This window comes from Motacilla alba, chromosome 4 (assembly GCF_015832195.1).
Source record: "Motacilla alba alba isolate MOTALB_02 chromosome 4, Motacilla_alba_V1.0_pri, whole genome shotgun sequence".
Lineage (NCBI taxonomy): Eukaryota > Metazoa > Chordata > Aves > Passeriformes > Motacillidae > Motacilla > Motacilla alba.
In genome coordinates, this window is record NC_052019.1 from 22,706,228 (window position 1) to 22,719,022 (window position 12,795).

Here is a 12,795-nt window from a genome sequence, read left to right on the forward strand (position 1 = left end):
GCCTCCTCCTGGGCATGCATAAAACTGAATTTTCAGGACAAAACAAACAAACAAAAAAAACCCCAAACAAAAACCCAAACAAAAAACAACTGGCTAACTGGGCAGCAAAAGCAAACCAGCCGGATATGTATGTGGGTCCAGCCAGAAGGAGAGCTGCCACAGTAAAGCATGGCTCCAATTACAGCTTTCTTCAACTAATTGTCCGAGCTCAGATCACCCATTTAGCTTTTCTAGGGAAAAGAGCTGCAATGATTTTGATGGCTGATCCCAAAGAGGGTTCCCAGGCACAGCAACACTTTCACAGTATAAAGCAACCATCTCCACTCTCCTTATAATTCCAGGGGGTGGGGGGAGAGCAGCTGGGTTTGTACTTGAAAGCATCAGCATGTCTCCCTGGACTTCCAGCTGTAGCCTAATGAATTGACAAGTATTTTTTTACAACTTTTCTCAAGATAATTAACAAGAGCTAAGATTAACTCTTCAATGCAGATTGAGCTAAGCCAGTTCCCTTCCTCAAGAAAAAGTCAGTGCTTACCCATACACACAGATGGAGGCAACTGGAGGAGTTCTTGCTGGAGTCAACCAAGTTGACTGACACTGGTCAAGTAGGAGCTCGAGACTCCAGTAGGAGCTCCACAAGAGAAATGCTCACCCAGCCACATGCTGCTCAAGCCATACTATTTGGGTAACTTTGCTACTGTTCCACAAATCACCTCGTAAGTAAACAATGAATTCATTTTCCAGTGTCACTCATCTGGTGTTTCTTAAAGATGCAAACATAACAACTCCTTAAAAATAGGACAAAGCCAAAGAAACTAAGAAATGCTGAGCCAGCCACTGAAGGATACTACAGTGATATCTGAAATCAGGGAAGGAGCTTCTGAGCAGGGACAGACTTGAAGCTGAGAAGTAACTGGTAAGTCTCTCTGAGGTATTCTACTGGTGGTCTTACAGGACTACTAGAGCACTGATACACCCCTTGTCTTCACACCACAACTCCACTACTGTGTGACCACCACAATATTCTGAGCATTGCTGGGTTGCTAACATTTTCACTCTGAAGTGGCATTTGGAGTTGCTCTGTGTGGGGCAGAATATTCTTCTGAGCCATCTGCCAACAACAGTGCTAGCACCTAGAGCAGTGAAACAGGAATCAGAGCATAAAACCACCAACTACTCGTAATTATGGTCAAATCCCTTTCACAGCCAAGCATCACCACACTTCTCAAACTGAAATATGTGAAAAAGTTCACACCCCTTCAAAGAGTGGCAGGATCTAATAAGAACCTGGCAGGAAGCTTACTATTTTTGGGCTGGGCTAACCAAGGTTACAGGTAGGCTGAGGTGCATCAGTTCAACACATAATGGTGTATCAGGGAAATACAGATTATACAGATGCTTCTTTCAGCATAGTTAAGTCTTGTCAGTGTGAAGTACAATTCTCAGAGGACAAGAACCCACTCACTGAAACTCCTCATTGTTCCTGTACTGTTTGCCCCCTTCTCTTTCATGGTCAGACCCCAGTACGTCAGGACAAAGATTTCAGGCTTTAAAGGCAATAAGGCTGATGTCAGTGACCAGAACTGAACTCCCTAAGGGAGCTAAATAAGATCTACCAAGATTTAAAAAAGCTATTTACTTATTCCCATGCAGGTGGCTCAACATTTCCTCTGGGCAACACTTGAAAAGGAGCTAATTATGCACATACAGTCATGGACCAAAAAAGTAGTCCAGCTATTTTAGAATTCATTTACTGATATTTGATACAGAATGTTATTACCAAACTCCAGCTGTCAGCCTTGGTCATCCTTTTGTTAAAATGATGACATTTTTCTGAAAGAAAGTTCTCAGAATATGAAAACCAATTAAGAGAAGATGTCAGTGACACAGAGTCTTGTCCAAAAATAATACCCTCTTTCTGCTAAGTAAATGCTTCAGCTTCTTCTAGTGTAGGAGACCGACAGTGGTCTAGGACAACAAAGTTATTCCTATTGTACTGAGTAAGTAATGACTATTAATAATTTAATTCCACATGTTAAAGCAAAAAGGTGAGCTATCCTCCATAAAATTACTAACACATGTTTCAACCAGTTTACAGAGCAAACTGGGAGCCCTCTCCTGTGGTCTTCAGTAAGGCAAGAGCTCTCACTGACTTTCATGGTCCTTCCACCTCAATACTAAGTAGAAAACCTGGGCATATTAGCTCACTCTCCTGCTTTTGGTTAGTGTCTCCAGCATTACAGACTGCCTCACTCCTTGCTGATGTTCCTCTTCCCATTCCCAACCAACTGCCTATCTCCCAAATACAGCACTCCTGCAGCTGTATGAGCGATGCACTGCTGCAGGAAGCAACACATATTAATCCTGAAAACCCTGCTGGCAGCACTTCTGCACCAGCCTTCAAGGACATCCATGCTGTGCCACACCAAGCAGGGCCAAAGGCTTGTGCTGCTTTGGCAGTCCAGATTGTGAGCAAGCAGCTGCACAGGGAAGAGGAGCACACCTTCCAGGGGATACACAGCAGCTGCAAAGGGAAGAGGAGCACACCTTCCAGGGGACAGACCTGCTTTTGCAGGGAAGCAAGAATAAAGAGCACCTTGTAGATGAAAAATTGCAGAGGTGAGGATCTCATACTAGCCCCCCATGGAAGCAGAACAGGGAACCAGACTTTGCTGTTAATTAGCCCATCTGAGAGATGTTTTGGGCTTAACTTTTGGGCTTCACAGTACGAAACGAATAATTCACTTTAAAAAGTATTAAAAAGTATGCTCCCATAAGAAACCATATAACCTATTGTGCTGGTTTTGGCCGTTGAAACATGACTGCTCAGTTCGTAAAAGAAAAAGGTTATGCTGAGACACACCAGAGTGGCCCTGAGCTAGCCATGAGCAGCCAGGGAGTTACTGCAGCCCAGGTAGCCTGCAGTAATTCATTATTCCAATTATGCTTTTTTAAGTGCTCATCATTCAGAAATTGGCATTTTGTCTCTTTGCAAAATTAAACATGAAAAAAGTCTCTTACTCACTCCTTTACAAAAAACATACAGTTTCAAAATAAATAAAAATGAAACTTTTTCCAGCAAAGGTAGCCCTAAACAATGAGCTATGAAGCTTTTTTTATACTAGTATATTAAGAGTACAATTGTTTGCATTAAAAAATACCTTACTAAATCCTTAAAACTATAAAAATATACTATTCCTTAATGTCACTCTGATCACATACAAACACAAAAATTGTACTGAAATTCTTTGGAATACTTTCATTATTTTTTTCTCCAGGGATGACATATGTTTCTAATAACTTGCCACTGAGCAAACAGATTTAACAGGGTAGCAGCATGCTGAGAAAGATAGCAGGATTTTCAATTTTCAGATGAAAGAAGCTCTATTCCCTGGCAGCCCTACTCCTAACCCCTTTAGGCCAGATCAAATTTTATCTGAAGCTAGCTGGTGCCTGTCTTCAACTTCAATGGAAGTTGAATCAGGTTTTTTTTTAAAATACCTGCAGTAAACAATTTGAAGCTTATCAAGTAGAATTTTTTAAATCAGTATTTATACCAGAGGGAATCTGTAGCAATTAACAGGATTTCTGGACTTGGTTATTTACATATGTTTAGCTGACAGATGACCCAGTTTTTACCAGAGAATATCATCCATCTAATTCAGCAGACTCACAGACTAGTTTAGATTATCAAAAGAAAAGTGCTATGCAAATTACACAACACTCCCCTGCATTTACTAACAGATTTTTAAATCCATTATATTAATTTGCACAACAAAAATCTACAATTCTGTTTCACAAGATCAGGATTAGTTTGCAACATGCATCTTACATTATTTTCTGTATGAAAATGGTGGAGCAAAAGGTATCTTTCATCTTCAGACACTTTTGTTCTACATACTAATTTGAAGCTAAACTATCCGACAATCTCCATGGCTCAAAAATGTCTCTTTTATATAAGAAATATAATAATATCATAAGAATATTTCTACATTTCACAGAGCTCTCTGATAAAATGTTTACCTAGTATTTTCAAATAAGCGTTCTTAATTATGGGTCATATCTGATCAGTCTCATCTAGATACCAGGGTGAGGAACCCCTAACAACACTGTAATCACTTGCACTGGAATCCTTGTTAAAGTAAGGTTGCTCACACCAGGAAGCTTTCTTTCACACTTGATTTAGTTCAACTGCTTGAACAGCTAACCCCAACTTTTCTTCACACCTTCATGTAATTTCATTCAGACAGCTGTTTTTTTTTCCCTAAATAACTTTTTAATGTGTGAAAAACCCCATAACTTATTTTATCAAGTTTTCTAAAAATATTTCCCTGCTAAAAATAAAGATTTTATGATTAACTAATGGGAAATATATGAGCATACAAACAAAAAAGACCAAAGCTCTAATACTAGAGGTCTGTATTTAACAAAGATTCAACAAAGTAAATTAGCATTGCAGCTGCTTATATAATGTAAATGGTTGCTGCCACATTTTTGTCCAACTTTTCTGGGTTTTTTCTGATAAAAATATTTTCTTTATGAGGAGCGCTCAGTGGTTTGGATCTGACATTTGTCTAGAAGCTTTATAAAGTAAGAATGAAACTATATTTAGCTCCAGAAAGCCATGCTTTTTAATGCATGCAAAGCTGCAGAAGAATCAGAACTAATCTTAATGAGGGGAACTTTTATCAAGTGTAATTCTACCTGTTCCCACCCAAATGGGACTAATTTGTTCAATTATCTATAAAAATACCAGTTAGACACTTAAACAAAAACTTCTGAGGCATATCTGTTCAATTAACAACAATGCAAATGCACAATCACTCAATCACGCCAAGGGCTGCTCCCCTAAGCATCTTCCAATCTTTCATGAAAAGCCCTATCAATCATCACTAAGGGACCTTTTTCTTGCCCCAGCCTCAGCCAGCAATGTGGAATAGGTGGTGGGAATAGACAAGAGGATAGGACCATAATTCTTCTCTTACTGCTAGCAGAACCACTGTTCTGTCAGCAAAGTAAGACTAACACAGCTAACACACACTGATCCTTCTCTATCCCTGACTGTATTCCTTCATAATGAGGAGCTAAGGAGTCTTACTTCAAATGAGGCTCATTGGGAACTAGGGATGCTAGCTGTTGATGAGTCAAGGCATACAAGCTAAAGGAGCTCTTCTGGGAAAGTAATTCCTTTTTATTTTTACCTGAACAAGGACTGCAAGATTCAGCTCTGTGACAGAGCCTTAGAAAGTTTTCTTAGCTTCCACTGTACTTACAGAGGATTTGGGAGTACTTGGATTTTCCAAGAAGTATTAACATTTTGCAGAATCAGCTGCCTCATTAACAACTAGATGGATCTGTATGCATTCGTAAATTGAATCTCTAACCCAGAAGTTAAGACAAAAAGAATGTTTACCATCAAAAGTAGTATCAGGTATGTAAAGGCAAACATGCAGAGTGTGTAACAGCACGTGTACAAAGTAGGCTCACAGGTTCTCTGAGCTGTGTCCCAAGCAGAAAATGGCCAGATGACAACAGGCTTTATATGCATAAATGCATCTGCCAAAACATTTTCGTATTTGTTGTGATGAGGAATCTGATAAATGTTCAAAACATAAAGAGTAAGAATTTGATACTTGGTATTGTCAGGGCACTGCAACATTAGCCATTCATATGCATTTATAAGAAGAGAAGATCTTGCTACTTTCATTGTACTGGCCCTGTGAAGTCTCATGATGTTGTTAGGTAAAATTCTGGTATGACAAACTTCAGCAGAGACAAGACTTGGTCTTTAATAATGTATGTCAGGTACCCATAATATCTAGGAGGGAAAATTCTAAACGGACTAACATAGTTTTATTACACATCTGTTATGCAAATAACATTCACACACCACTTATTCTGAAGTTTAAATATACGAAAGTAGGAAAAGAGAAGTTAATAACAAAACCAGAAGTCAGAAACTAACTTTCTCCAAAACTAAATACCAACTTTTTGAAAGCAGGTAAAATAGTTTAAAAATTATTGAAACACACTGAATTGTTTTAAATGTAAAATACTTCTTTAATAACAATTGTATTATTCTCATTTTTCTCTTAGAATAAAAGAACATGGACTGCAGAATATTTCTCATGTAACTGGGCCATGCAGTTTGGAACTTAATGCACTTGATTGTGGTTTATGTAAGGTGTTGCAAAACCATCACAATGTGCACAGTATAAAGACTTTCATAGAACCTTGTCTATTGTATTTATATAGTCAGCAAAATAATATCCAACTAGGCTAAAAAAAGATCCACCCAGAGCTACAAAACTGCTCCTACCATCATCTCAGTTCTACAGCAGACAGGGGCTTATGGCCCCCAGTGGGTCAGGGACATCCCTGCCCGTCCCAGAAGCACGTGCAACAACACAGTGTGGAATTACCAGTAACACATCCAGCATAACTTTGTCGTTACTTAGCTCCTTATACAAAACAATCTTAAATGACTTAAAATACAGAACTCTACCACTCAAGAGTTAGACAAACACTGTTAATCTTGTCTTTTACAAAGGGCAAAAAGAACCAAAGATTTTGGACTCATCCACCACAGTGGCAGGGGAAAGAACAGTGGTTAGAAGTGAATCAACTAATGACTGCTAACATTACAATTAATTTCATTTGGCAAACTGCTTCTACCATTTCAAGCCTCACTGTCAGTGACAGGGTCACTTTTAAAAATCAAAAACTAATTTCTTTCATCTCATTGAGTCGCAGGAATTGGATGAAATTATCAAGGATATAGGAAGAAATAAAAAAGTAAAACTGATCTCCTACACTTCTGACTTTTTTGAACTTATGTCTGCTTTTGGAATGTAAAATAAATGAGTAAAGGTGGATAGCACACCAATAGCTAAACATTTAAAGACTTCTAATACATAACCCATTAACACTCACTAAAGATACACACTTTCCCCAGTAGGCACACTAACAACATTAACGTAAAATGCTATTAAGACCCAAATGTTAGATGTTCTTGCCTCCAAAAATGGGAGTTGGTTTTCAAGACTTATCTATCTGCATAGATCTGGATGTTCAGACAGTATTAAAACACAGTCTACAATCTAAAAGGCAAACCTGAAGACACTTGACTAGGCAAACAGGTGTTTGTCAGGAAACCAAAGTTTTTGATGTAGGTCTCGCAGTACATTCACGCTGGTTAGCCAAGGCCTCAGAACTGCCATGGAAGGCAGCAGTTGAGCTGCAGGGCAGGACAGCTGGGGAACCCAGCACAGTGGCAGCAGCAGAGAAATAACCATATCTTACGCTCTCCAAGGCAAACATACCCCTTCTTCACTGATTCCCAAGGAATCACATATTCGAGCATACATGAAGAGCTCCTGGCAGGAACCCTATCTTTAATAAATTAACAGCAGTGTGATACCGTCCTATTCCCGAGATTCTCTTTCATATGGCATTGTTTCATGTCTCCCACTTCAGCTGCACCCAGTTCGTAAGGCAGGGAGCAGCCCGGCAGCACACATCCTGGTGCCTGCACGCCACTGCCAGCTTCTTTAAAGAGAGAAACCTAACCTCTTTGGCTCAAAGTATCAGACTGAGATCCTTTAAGGAAAAAAAAAAAGAAAATCGACAAAAGACTTCGCATTAAAATCCCCAATAATCAGAAAAACCACAATCAGACCAGCTGATAAGAAGACAAGCCCGACGTTTCTCTGGTTTGGAAAAGGAGAGCTGCCTGACACCGAGTGGAGAGGCTCCGGCTCTCCCGGTGTTTACCTTCCCCGGCAGCCGGCGAAGCGCCCGCCGGGGACGTTTCTGCACTTCAACAGGCTTGAAGTTACCCCGCAGCCCCCACCGGGGCTCCGCCGCCACTCCCCGGCCCGCGCCGCGCCCGGCGGCCGGAGGGTCGGGCGGGAATGTCCGCGCAAACCCTCGGCCGCCCCAGCCGGACCCTCCCCGGCCCCTCACGGCGGCCCCGCTCACCGTTCTCCGGCCGCCGTCGCGGAGGGCTGCGGGGGCGGGGGCAGGGGCAGGGCGGCCGGGCGGGCAGGGGCGGCCCCGCGGCTCGGCCCCGCGGCTCGGGCCGGCTCACACGTCAGCCCGCGCCACGAGACCCGGATCTGCCGGCTCCCGGCGGCGGCGGCGGGGCCGGGGCGGCGCCGCGCGGTCCCGCCCCACAACTGCCCCCCCTCCGCCCGGCACGGGAGCCTGAGCCCTGCTGCAGGCGGGGGCAGCCGCGGCCCGGGCCGCGCTGTCCGGCGGGGCCGGGCTCGGGGGCCGTGGTGCCGGGCGGCCGCAGTGCCGAACAACGCGGCGGCCATAAAATAAAGCTCGGTAGGTCAGCGCGGAGAGGACGCAGGGACAGGACTGCTGTAGGGCCAGGTGTGCCCAGGGGTGCGCCACAGCCCCCGCGGCCAGGGCTCCGCTCCCCCGGCACAAACACGGTCACTTCGGCCGCTTGGCTCCTACCATCCCCACCGAAGTACGAGGGAATTTACAGGGTAGTTTCTCATCTTGAAATTTAAAGCCTGTTCAGGAGCTCGTGACTCGCGGGCTTCTAAGCAATTAAAGAATCCTTCAAAATTGGTATTTAGATGCTGGGAATGAAGTTAGAAAAGAAAATCAGATTGTGGCTTCTCAGTCAGCCAAGGAGAGGGAGTGTCATACTCCCAATACAGAAGGATGGACCACATCCTGTCTTGGAGACATTGATACCATGCAATAATGCAGTGGAGATTATACAGGGAAGAAAATCTTGTCCTCTAATATTTCCAAGGCTGTCTTACCTCCTCCAAGCCAGGAAACAAGGACAGTACTGCAATTAGAGTGAGAAAGGAGGGTTGGATAGAAGTTGCAAGTGCTCTCAAGTTGGTACCTCTGACCAGTGCCACATAGTCTCATATGACCCACATATGGCTGTTCTCATTACTATTTGCAGTTGTCATGGGGTTTTCAAGCCTCCTTTTGTGGCAACAGCTTTTTTTCTGAACGTTTTTTTGTGAATTTGGGTGTCTAGCCTGTGCTACTTCGCCGAGTCTTGGAGGCACTGCCAGTTGGCAGCCTTGCATGTCCAACCGTCAGTGGTGCACAGAGCCACCTCTCTCTGAAAGATGCAGGTAGACCAACTCTTCTTGATTAGGGCTGGCCCTGGACATATCCATTTCACTTCTGGATAGTGAAGGGCTGCCTTTGTGTAGCAATGCCACACAGTCCTGACTTGCTGTGGATCTTGCCTCTTCTTTCCCATGTTTTAGACCTTTCTCTTGTCTTAGCACCCAACTAAGTAGTGGCAATACTGAAAAGGGAGGCAAGGCACTGACACAAAGACAGGCCATCACATAAAAAAGCTAAACTATGCAGAACTTGTATCATCTTGTTTACCTCAATCCAGGGAACTAAGTCTCTGGTAAGACACTAAGGATGCTAAAACTTATCTTTAATTTGGAAGTATGAAACTATGTCCCTTCAATGTTTCCTGGCAGAACAGGTTTATTTTCAGCCTGTTCAGGAGTTTGTGCTGCAACAGGAACCATGAACATTGGCAGTATCAAGGTATGCTTGCCTTGAAGCTTACTTTGGCTGTCCTGGCCAAACACTAAGCTAACCTAGACAATGATGTCAGAGGGTAGGCATAGGAAGAATGATCAACTGTTAGCTGCATCCTTCCTTCCAGCTCTCCCTCAGCCATTCTCCTAACCCTTCACCAGGAACAAACCACCCTTGAAACAAGCAAAGGCATCTTCTCAATACCATTAACCAGTTTTGCCTATCTGTCTCCCACACCTCATACACAGGGCTAGCCTTTGTTCTAGAAAATGGATCTGAGATCCTGAAATCCCCAAGACATAGCTTACCATTAGTCCTGATTCAAACAAGAGAGGAGAAAAATGCCAATTGCACAATAGCAGAGAGGAGGGTTCCTTCTGCCAAGCTGAGGCAGAAATGCCAAACACTTCTACTTTCTCGCCAAACAGCTCTTGGACAATGTCAAACAGCAGTTGCTAAAATGATAGCAGGCATATTTGGAGGAACCATTGAAACTGGTAAGAGAATCTCAGTGATTCATTCTTGGAGAACTGAATTTGAACAATCCTAGAACTGGAAGGGCAAGACTAAGTGAGCTGGACCAGCAGCATGAGATGCCTTGTCAGAAATAATATGAGCCTGCAAAGAGTCTACATAGGAGAGGCATGAGTTGAGAGTGATGACAACTAAGTGATCTACAAGAAAACAGTATGCAATGGTGGCACAGCTAGAGCTGGGATGTCTTCCTCACTTTGAATCAACTGCATCCTCCTCAGACCTCAGTGCATTATATCTTTCTGGCTCATTTCTCACATCACCCAATTATACTTGCATTATATCTGGTAATGTCTTGAAATTGTGTCTTGAAGAGGTGTGCAAAAAGCACTACCTGGCTGTCCAACCAGCCCAGCTGAGTGAGATAAAAGCTACCCCTCCGTACTCTCATTCCTTCACTCCATGTTGTATGCTGCAAAGCTCAGCGTATCTGAAAATAGTTTTACTTATCTGGTCTCAGTAAAAAGCTGAGGGTTTTTTTCCAGTAGCCTGCATTATTTGCACTGCCTTTTGACAGCAAAATAGCAATTGTTTTCCTGATTATTTTTCTTTGTTCAACATGTATGTTTCCATGCCCATAGTTGGAAATAGGGGAAACTGATGGGCTTAGTGAAGGATGGATTTGTGAAAGAGTTATCCTCATGTATGAAACTTCAGAGGATTAACTGTCAAGGAAGAGGGGCAGGCAACAGGAACTACAGAAAGTAGAGCCCCCGAGCAAGAGAAACAATGTATAAGCTTAGCTTTCAAATCAGCAAGAACATACAGGTAAGCAGAAAGTAGCTGGGTATATTACATAAAACATTCTGCCAGAGCATCCCTCAGAATTTGGCCATCCTAGTTCCCACGGGCAAATGAACAAGGCATAGCAGGCACTGATTCTATCTCAGCTTCCTACTCCCAGACTTCAGCCATCTGCCCCCCCTTACACTCAAAAATTTAGCACACAATACAGCAGTAAAACAAGATCCTGATTTGGAGGCTATTTTCAACTCACTCTATGAAGTCTCCATTCTGGCAGTCAAACTATGATGAAAACTGATGCAGACTACTTTAGGAACAAAGCCATGAGATGCATTCAAAATTAGGCAGTAACAGGCATAGATTGGTGAATCTGCTCATTTTGGCACACTAAAAGAATTGTGCTGCCCACTGCCAAGCTAAAACTATGAAGACAACTCTGATTAAAGAGCACAGGTAATATTCTTTCTACCAAAACCCTTTTCAATGGAAGAGGGTGGAAGTTGAGCAAAAGTTCCTATATATTCACTGCATCCATAATCTGAAAGTAGTGGGCGTTGGGCATTTTGTAAAGCAACAGGCAGGTGTCACATTCCACATCACAGTGCTAGCTTTCAACTTTTCTACCTCAGAAGGCAATGGTAAAGCAGGAGTCATGTTGGTGATCTAACTTGCCAAATAATGAATGAGCTTGTTTACAGACACCCAAGAACATTACTTTTCCCATTCTCATGTTCTTTTTCTGCTGATGTTCTTTTCATCTTTGCTGCATAAGTCATGTTACTAGGCATTGTATTGCTGACATCCAGGTACTCTGTAGAGTGGAAATTGTTCATCTGCAATTCATGCAGTTTCATCAGATCTGAAAAATAACCTAGAAATGGGACAAATCCTCCTAATGCAACTACTTTTCTGTCTGCTCCCTCTTTTCTTGTATGCAGTTCATAATAAGTAGATAATGCTTTTCTAAGAAGGAATCTGCAGGAAACTCTGCTGCAAATTTTGCTACCAAAGAGCCATTTGAAAGAGGTCTGCAAAATGGTCTGAAAATGGCACCTAGGAAGTGGAAAGGAGATTATTAAATACCCTTGTGGTATCAAGGTAAGAGAGGCATTTTGGGAGCAACACTGGGAATTTTGGAAAAGGAAATCTAATTTTGGAAAAAGAAGCCAAGTCCTTAAAAAAGTTGCCTGCAAGGATTCCTAGAATTCAGCTGGGCTGGCATCTCACAAAGCTCTGGAGAATTGAAAAGCCCTTTGGGACACTGGGCAGCAAGCATGTGAATTGGCTGGCACAAAGACTATATTGTGTACTTATGTTAATTTTACCGATATTTACTCATGTAATCACTACTGAACCAAATTTATACTGCTAGGTTTTCTGTCAATGTGCAGATCTAAACTTAACAAACACTCAACTGCAGTTGTCAGAACTCACAGAAAAAATAGGGCTTGGTGGAAAAAAGAAACTCCAGTGAAATTGTCAGAGGATCTGTGGAGGATTGTTTGAGCTCCTGAAGCATCAACACACCAACACAGACTTTTGGGATCAATTAGCCACAGTCTAGGGAAAGTGACCACAAAGGATTGCTGCAATGCTGCCAGACCACAGCTGCCCAGTGAAGTTTCCTAGACTATGAAATGGATGAACAAAATCTGAAGTTGAGGGGATGACAAGGATTATTTTACACTTTACTAGAATAATGGCTAGTAATTTAGAGTAATTATGAGATGCAAGCAGGCCAAGTGGGATGCTTATAAGGCAGGCTTGCAAAAAGCAATTTAAAAATAGAGGATTAGGTCCTGGTCCTGAGCCACTAAATTGTTAATGATAATGCTCACTGGTAAAGATACACCATCTGAATTAGGCTGAAATGGTTCTGTAGTATTAGAATAGTATATTCTCAGTAACCACATAAGTTAATAGTCCACTAAATTTAATTGATAATTATCCAATCAGTATTGGGAACATTATTTT

The 12,795-nt window shown here is 42.3% G+C and overlaps 1 protein-coding gene across 3 annotated transcripts in view; it reads right to left on the bottom strand.

Moving 5' to 3' along the window:
- SMIM14 (small integral membrane protein 14) overlaps positions 1–8,136 on the bottom strand; it is a 38,463-nt gene extending 30,327 nt beyond the window's left edge. The window contains exon 1 of one of the 3 annotated variants that reach the window (XM_038134246.1): positions 7,981–8,136. The gene's annotated coding sequence lies outside the window, so the exon portion shown is untranslated. The other 2 variants (XM_038134248.1, XM_038134247.1) reach the window with 2 other exon arrangements.
- Positions 8,137–12,795: the final 4,659 nt, after the last annotated feature.